Source organism: Fukomys damarensis, unplaced genomic scaffold (assembly GCF_012274545.1).
Source record: "Fukomys damarensis isolate Sample0158 unplaced genomic scaffold, DMR_v1.0_HiC HiC_scaffold_8, whole genome shotgun sequence".
Classification (NCBI taxonomy): Eukaryota; Metazoa; Chordata; class Mammalia; order Rodentia; family Bathyergidae; genus Fukomys; species Fukomys damarensis.
The window spans coordinates 19890334-19898200 of record NW_022900920.1 but is presented as its reverse complement, the minus strand read 5'-3'; positions in this window follow the sequence as shown (position 1 = coordinate 19898200).

Below are 7867 nucleotides of genomic sequence, written 5' to 3'. Positions count from 1 at the left end.
GACCCTTTGTGTCTCTCCTCACCACTTCTGTCATCTCAGTGTCTCTTGGAGTGTCTGCCTTTTCTGCCTCTTTACGAAAAATATTAGGAGTGGCCCACAGGGGGTATACTTAAACTTAATTAATGACACTTAAGAGGTCTAAACATGTTGCAGGGTCAAAATGAAGCAGTAAAAAACAAATCAAGTTTAGGGAAACCAAAAATTGGAGTCATCAGGACTAGGGGAAAGCTGGCAGGCAGTTATGTCAGGAGATCTCATCACTGTCCTGTGCTGCAGAGACTGCATTCAGGGCAGCAGTTCTGGAATGGGCTTTGTGCCAGGCTCTGAACTTGACTTCTTCCTCTTCTGATAATCCCAGAGGTAGGGGGATAACCTCATTTTTAAAATGAGTGTACTGGGCTCAGAGTGGTTCAGTGTCTTGCCCATGGTCACATAGCTGGTAAATGACAGACCAAGGATTTGAGCTGAGCAGCTGCCCTACCTCAGAACAAGCTTGTCCTCAGGCCGTACCTGGGAGTGCCAGGCTGGTCCCTGGGAGTGCATGTCAGGGAGGAGCTTCCTGGGGGCCTTTTCAGGAGTCCAGGATGCTGTGATGGGTGGAAACGAAAGAGGGAGGAGGGTCACTCGGATGAGCCAGGAATGTGAAGAGGTCAGTGAAGAGCCGTAGGGAGCCAAGACAGGCAGGGGTGGCTCAGGCAGTCAGCCCCAGAGGCTCACAAGGAAGGTGCAGAGAGCAGGCAGATGGACCTGAGCTGATCCAGGCTGAAGGTGCCAGCAACCCTAGAGCCAGAAGCAGAGCCCTTGCACCCCCTCCCCACCAAGAGGCCTCCTCAAGAGAGGAAAACAGCCTTGTCTTGGGCACACCTGGCTGTTCCACCAGCCAGCTTGGATTTCAGTCAGGCAAGATAACATGCGAGGGTGCTCCTGGAGGAGGGGTCTGTGCCTGCAGCTCTGCCCAGATCCCATCCCCTTAATTGGCCACCAACCAAAAAACTACTTACTCTCCCAAAAGCAAGCAAGGGAACAGTGTATGGTGCCATGTCAGGGCTCCAGGACAAATGGCTGTTGAATAAAGTAGCTGAACTGAGCTGGGGGGAAGCCAGGGAAACGGGAGAGTGGGGTGTGGAGGGACAGCCTTTGAGGAGGAAAGGAGAGAAAGTGTGTGGTCTCCAGGGGATGGTTGAAAGGCAGGGCTTACAAGGTGGAAACACAATCACTTCCTGTCCTCTGTCTGGGGCAATAATCCTGGGAAATCGCAGTGAAGTGGGTTTACAAATTTTAGCTGAAGTTAATAACGATATGGGCGAGAGGAGAAGTGTCTGAGACCCTACTGCCATGGCTGGCAAGACAGCTTTAGCTCCTGGTGATGACACGAGGCCCAGTCTAACAGGCTGTCACTCATGTGGGCTGTTGAGGCATCTGGAGAACCAGCCCATGGAACCTTGTAAGGTAGCACGAGGAGGCTGGCTTCCTACCCTGGCTTCCAGTCTGGCTACTGGGGCCACTCACCTTTTCAATCTGCAGTGAGTTTGTCAGCATCACTTTCTTCATCCAGACATGAGGCCAATAATAAAACTTGCACTAGGGGGTCATTGGGTAAACTAAATAATCCTAGCTTGAGGCAGAAACTCAGTAAGTGCCAGGCACTTTTGTCCTTATTTCTGTGATTGGGGAGCAAATGGCTGCCACTGTATTACTGAGAGTTCTCCTTTGTCTTGGTGGAGCTCTGCTATCTCAGTGCCCTGCTTTCAGAATGTCAGTTTACACAGGGAGATGAGTCCTGGGCTCCAGCTTTTTCTTGGTGTGACTTTGGGCCAGTCCTTTTCTCTCTTAGCCTTCAGTGTTCTCACCTGGGCAGTGGGAAAGTTTGACCAAAGCATCCTTATGGTCTAATTAGCTTGTGACGCTCCTGGAACACCTGGCTGCATGGCCTCCTGGCCTCAGAGATTGGCCTGGCGGGATGCATCCTGTGCCATGAAGAAGATCCCAGTGGAAAGGTGATTGGAGAACCTTTTCTCTCAGCAGTTTAGCCCTGGGGTAGCTTCCTCCACTCTGCATGCTTTGAAGAGTTGGATGAAGAAATTCACTCCCTTGTCCTGAACAGGCTTATACCAGTGAACACACATAGCACATGAAAACACACACACACACACACACACACACACACACACACACACACACAGAGTTGTTTCAGTGGGATGTGTTTGCAGAAATCATTGCTTCCTACCTGTGCTCCTGGCTGTGGTGTTGTATGTTTGGTGGTCTCAGAACAGCTGGGCGCTGAAGTATTGTTGCCAGATTTAGCAAATAAAAATATAGGATACCCAGTGAAAGTCAGAGAAATAGTTCTACTGGCTGAGTTTTTATAATTTATTAACAAAAACTAAATACAAGGCACTTATTATGGACCAAGCTGATGGTGCATCCAGGATACAGGACACATGTAGCAAATATCAGATATGTTCTTTGTCTTAGTTACTTTTCTTGTTGCTGAAACAAAATACCCAAAACCCAAAGTTAAAGGAGGAAAGGCTCATTATAGTTCCCAGTTTGTAGAGGCTTCAGTTCATAGTTGGGTGGCTCCAAGGCAGGGTGGCATGGCAGAGAGCATCACAGAGGAGAAACAGTCCATGGCAGGCAGAAGGCAGCAAGTCAGCAGGCAGCAAGTTGCAAGTGACAAGCAACAAGCAGCAACCCTCTTTCTGTCTCTTATATTCTATCCAGCATCACACCTGGGTGGGGCATCCTTAGTCCTAGCATTGCACCATGAGTCAATTCCAGCGTCACATCCTTGATCCCAGTGTCACATACCCTAGATCCAGCCACCTCTGAAAATCCCCACCTATGAGACCACATGATGCCTGGTGACCTAGAAGGTGCCCAAGTCTCTGATGAACTGAATTGAAACTGTGGAGACCTGATTAGGATGACAAACAGTTCACTGGGGATGCTATCACACTGGTGACTTGGAGAAGGGAGAAAATGCAGAAAAAAGTCTAGGGCAGGGCTAGAGCTTTGCTGGGGGAAGATCATGACTACATCATCTTCTAGAGAAGCAGCCCTCTTCCTCCCTCACCAAGAAGTGCCCCACAGCTGCTCACTACTCCTGTTATTTTGGGGGTGGCTGCCTAGACACTGCAGCTGCTCTAGGATGGAGCTACCTAGGGAACAGAAAAGGGAGAACGGGGAGGACCCAGCTCAGACTCCCCCTGAGCTCATAGGTACCCAAGCCATGGTCAGCACACTTTCTAACTCTGCTCATTAACCCTCTCAGTGGGCGGTGACCCTTGTTCTTTGCAGATAAGCAAGTTGAGGCCCCGGGAAGTCTTTTCAGGCCTCTGGGATATTAGAAAGAGGCCACTGCCAACTTGTAGAGCTCATGGTGGCCAGACCTCTCCTAGCACATGGGACTTGAGCTGAATTAGTAGGCATCACAGGGTACAAGGGACTGGCAAGTTGTGTGGCAGAGCTGAGGTTTGGCATGGAAAACTAGAGCAGGAAGAGTTCCTTGCCCCAGTGCATACCCAGGACACTGAGGTTGGGAAGGTGGCTGTTATTGTTGGATTCATGATCATCAAAGGACATCATGATTACATTCATTCTATGCTCATGTAGAGAGCAGCTGTGATAAACTAAGCACTGTTCTGGGGCTAAGGAGTTCCTCAGAGCAAGTATTGAGTGCCTCTTGTTCCAAAGGATCTACTGACAGCCTGGGTGAGGAGTTAAGCAAGCCACATACAACATATTGAATAAACAAGGTGAGTGGGTTGTGGAGGTCAGGGCAGGCTTCCCAGAGGAGGTGAGCTTGAGGCTCTGGTCCCAGCCCACTGCCAGCCCAGTGTGTTCTCTCCAGTGCCCTGGGCTTGCAGGCATGTGGTACAGAGGTGCATTCTCAGGAAGTGGCCCTGGCTATGCCTGAGGACTGCACGGAGACCCCTGGGTTGGATAGGAGGGAAGGAGTGTCCATGATGTGGCTGGAGTTTTAAAGGGCTAGTGTGACCTCAGCTCTTTACCTGTGCTATGACCTTCTGAGGCCATAAGAGGAGAGACAAGTGAGACTGAGATGTTGGCCCTCTCCTTCTGGCTGGGAGGCTGCCCTGCTGAGAGCTGTGGCTCCTCCTTGCCCGCAGTGACCCCAGGTACCCTTGCACCTTTGTCCTCTTGCACAGGGATGGAAAGACCCTCATCCTGTCCTGGAGATCAATCTGGTTTTTATTTCAGGATGTAGTGGTAACGAATGTTACTATGAAACCCAGAGAATGGCTCAGAGCCACACCACCTCCTTCCACCTGGGATGGTTCATCAGGTTGCGCCCACATGGCAAGACAGATGGAACTTGGCATCTGAGCTCACTAGCTCAGGAGGTACTTAAAATGTGAGCAGTCTGTGTAGGGGGCTGGAAGGGGCTTGAGTTAGCAAGAAATGCTGTCTGGTGGGGCTCACCCTGGTTCAGGTCAGCTAGATGGGATCTGCATATCCTTCTCCAGGGAGGAGTGGGGTCCTTCTGGGTTCTACAGGCTGGTGGCCACCTGACTCATTTCATCTTCTCGGTCAAGATACTTGACTGGGAGAGTAAGTCTGACTCTAACAATTTCTAAGTGGGGAAACAGAGAGGGGACATACTTGCCCAAAGTCACACAGCTTGTTAAGGAAATAGGGGTTGTAGACAAGAGTGTGGGTTCTGGTGTCAGGAAGATGAGGCTTTAAAGTCTGCCTCCATTCTTTGACTGTGAACTTGGCCAGCAAATGCTCTTATATGGGAGGTCAGCAAGAAGATTAAGGTGATATTAACTAAGGTTTTGGTGCTGCTCCTGGCACAGACACAGGCTCATTATTCCTCTTCTTTTCCTTGTTACTGTTGTTAAACCCAAGCCTCCTGACTTCCACCCCCTGCAGTCAAGACAAGGCCTTTTCTATGTTGTAGTGATTTGTCTAGCGAATCCCAAACAGGGACTGGCAGGTCCAGGGAGTATGAAGGACAGCTGTCTCTGGCCTTGTCCTTTGCCTAGAGCTAAACAATAGAGGCTTCCACCAATGAAGCCACAGGGCAGCAGAGCTTCTGTAGGAGGGCAATGCTCCTTACGGGAAGCAGTAGGTGTCGCTATCTGTCACCACACAGCACTTAGCTGGGGCAGCTCCAGAACAGTCTTATTGTATGAATGAATGAATGAATGAATGAATGATGAAACGTTTGTCCATAGTCAATTTCCACAGAACTGGGTTCCTCAGGGATTCTGCTGTAAGGCAGAAAGAGTTTTGGAGCCCCAGACCTCAGCTTCTTCTTTTGTGCAAGGAGTGAGTGTATCCTCAGGACTCGAGAAGATGTGTGTGGAGCATTGGGCATATGGCAGGTGATCCACAGAGAAGATGCCACTGAGCTTCCCCACACCCTGAGTGCACAAATGAGTCCCTGGTTTCAGGGCGCATTCCTTATGTTGCTGCTGGCTAGGCACAAGTTACTCCTCCCACTGCACAGATGAGGAAACCGAAGCCCATCAAAGAGGGTGAGTGACTTGCCAAAGAAGTCATCAACAGAGCCAGGGCCTTGGGCCAGACCTTTCGGCTCTCAGCCCAGTGTCTTGGCTGCTTCCAGTTCAGCAGGCTCAAATCTGAATGAAATGAAACAGCTCAGCTGTTTTCCCAGCCCTTCCTTACCTGCCCTGGGGATCAGTTGAGTCTTTCTTTCTGTTGTAGTTGAGTCCCCTTGGGTTGAGGGCCTTAAGTTTCCTACCCTTCGGATTTAGATCAGATTCCATGGAAAAGGGAAGGGGTCCCTAGCTATAGGATGGGTCATGCAGGCAGAGGCTGAGACCTTGGAGATGTGTCTTCAGAGGGACTTCGGAGGCTTTTGTCTAGACTTCCTGTGCGTGCAGCTCACACAGGTCCGGACAATCAGCTTGCTCCTGTAGCTCAGGGTCCTGGCAAGTGGGATTTAAGGTTTGCAGCAAGCTCTAGGCCTGCTGAGTGCACCTTTGTTGTGGGTGGTGTTCTGAGTTTTGTGTGTGGGGCCAGCCTGATGCTTGTATATGTATTCAGAACCAGCAAGTCCCCTCTAAGCATTTTATGAGGTTATTTTGAACTAGAGTTTAGTAGCATGCAGTGCAGGTATAGAACGCTGTGCAGAGTGAGAGTAAGTGAAGTTGGCAGAGAGAGTATGCAGGGGAGAGAGGAGGAAATCCCGGGCTGAGTATTGGAATTGGGCTCGATGATGTTGGTGACAGCAGCCTGCATCTTCCAGGACAGGAACCCTCTTGGGATTTACAAAACACTCCTCCCCACATAATTCCATTGGAATCACATTGCATCTCTGAGTGGTAGAGAGAGTTTGTGTGGCTTATTATCTTGATTATACAGATGGTGAAACTGAAGCTCAGAGAGGTGCTAAGACTCACTCATGATCCCACAGCAGAGGACAGGAAGGCCTGGGATTCTGGCCCAAGTCCTAGACATTGTAGGGGCCCCCAAAGACTCTGCGGCTTCCCAGGCCTCATTCATTTTCAGTGAGGGTGCTATGGTGGTGCTGGAGGGGCTCTGCCTGCATCTCTGGGGGCCCTTCTGCCCGCACCCACCAGCCCTTGTTTCTTGAGTAAACCATTCCCCAGGGGCTGCTGGAGCCAGAAAGAGGGCTGCAGAGGAATGGGAAGGGCCAGCCCCCTTGGCTTGAGACGTCATGAATTCTGAGGTTCAAGTGACCCCCAGACTGATCAGACCCCTAGCTGGAGCTGGGGTTCACCTTTCTGGGTTTCTGTCCCCTCCCTGTCCTGCCTCCAGGGGACACGTTCCTTATGTTGGGACCATCCTGAGTGCTCTTCCTTTGCCAGTCGTGAAGAAGCCAATCCCTGAATCCAGGTCTACTTTTTCTCCTAAGACAGGGGCAGGGTGCAGGATGAAGAGAAGAGATGGGGTCAGCGCAGAGGAGCAGCTCCTTTGCCAAGTCTAGCATAGGGAGGACCTACTAAGGGAGGACCCCTTAGTGAAGCTGTGACTTGAACAGGGAGGGGAAGAGGCCACCAGAGAATGGAAAAAGTGCTGGAGTCTGTTGAGAATGAACCAACCTCTTAGAAGACCGAGATGTTAGTGTTCCTTCTTAAGGGTCTGGGGGCTGTTCAGGTCTGAGACAGATTAGAAGATCAACATGCAGGATATTTATTAGAAAATCCTCTTTTTTTTTTTTTGGCTTGGTCAAAAAACTTTGCTCAAGTTAATAGTAAGCAATAAAACTGCAACTGCATGAAAAATTGATTTTTGTTTTTTTCCTTGTAAAGTGAGTATTGAAAATGGGCCTTGCTCCTGATTTTCTTTTTAGTGGTGGACCAAGGTCCGACTGTTTTGTGGGTGCCACTCATGCTGAATTCTTGGTTTGTCCAAAAGGGTTTACGAGCAGTAAGCAGTAGGTGGATTTGTTGTTGGAGAATCCCTGGCCACACTGTGAAGCCAAGGATGCTGACCAGACATCACCGTGTCTCAATCCACATCCCAGAAAGTGTGTGTTGTTCATTTTAGTACTTAAGACCCATAATTGGCCTAAGACAATTTGCAGATACCTATCGAGGTCCCAGAAACCTCCATGGCGACGTACTGCTGCAGCTCACAGTTTAGGACCTGCAGCAACTCTATTTTGTCCCAGGGGTTGCTTTTAGGAACATAACCTACCAAAGAATGGCGGAAGTAGGGTTGAAAAGAGCGAGAAGGTGGACAGCAGTATGAGTGGAACTGAGGCCCCAGCTGATGCTATGGGGACCTCTGGAGCTGGGATGGCCCTCAGATGTTCTGAATTGAAGCTAGGAGACTGGGTCTTGGAACAACTGCATGGACCACTTCCTAGACTCTGGTGCCTAGACAAGTCCTAGAGTCCTGGGGAGCCCGG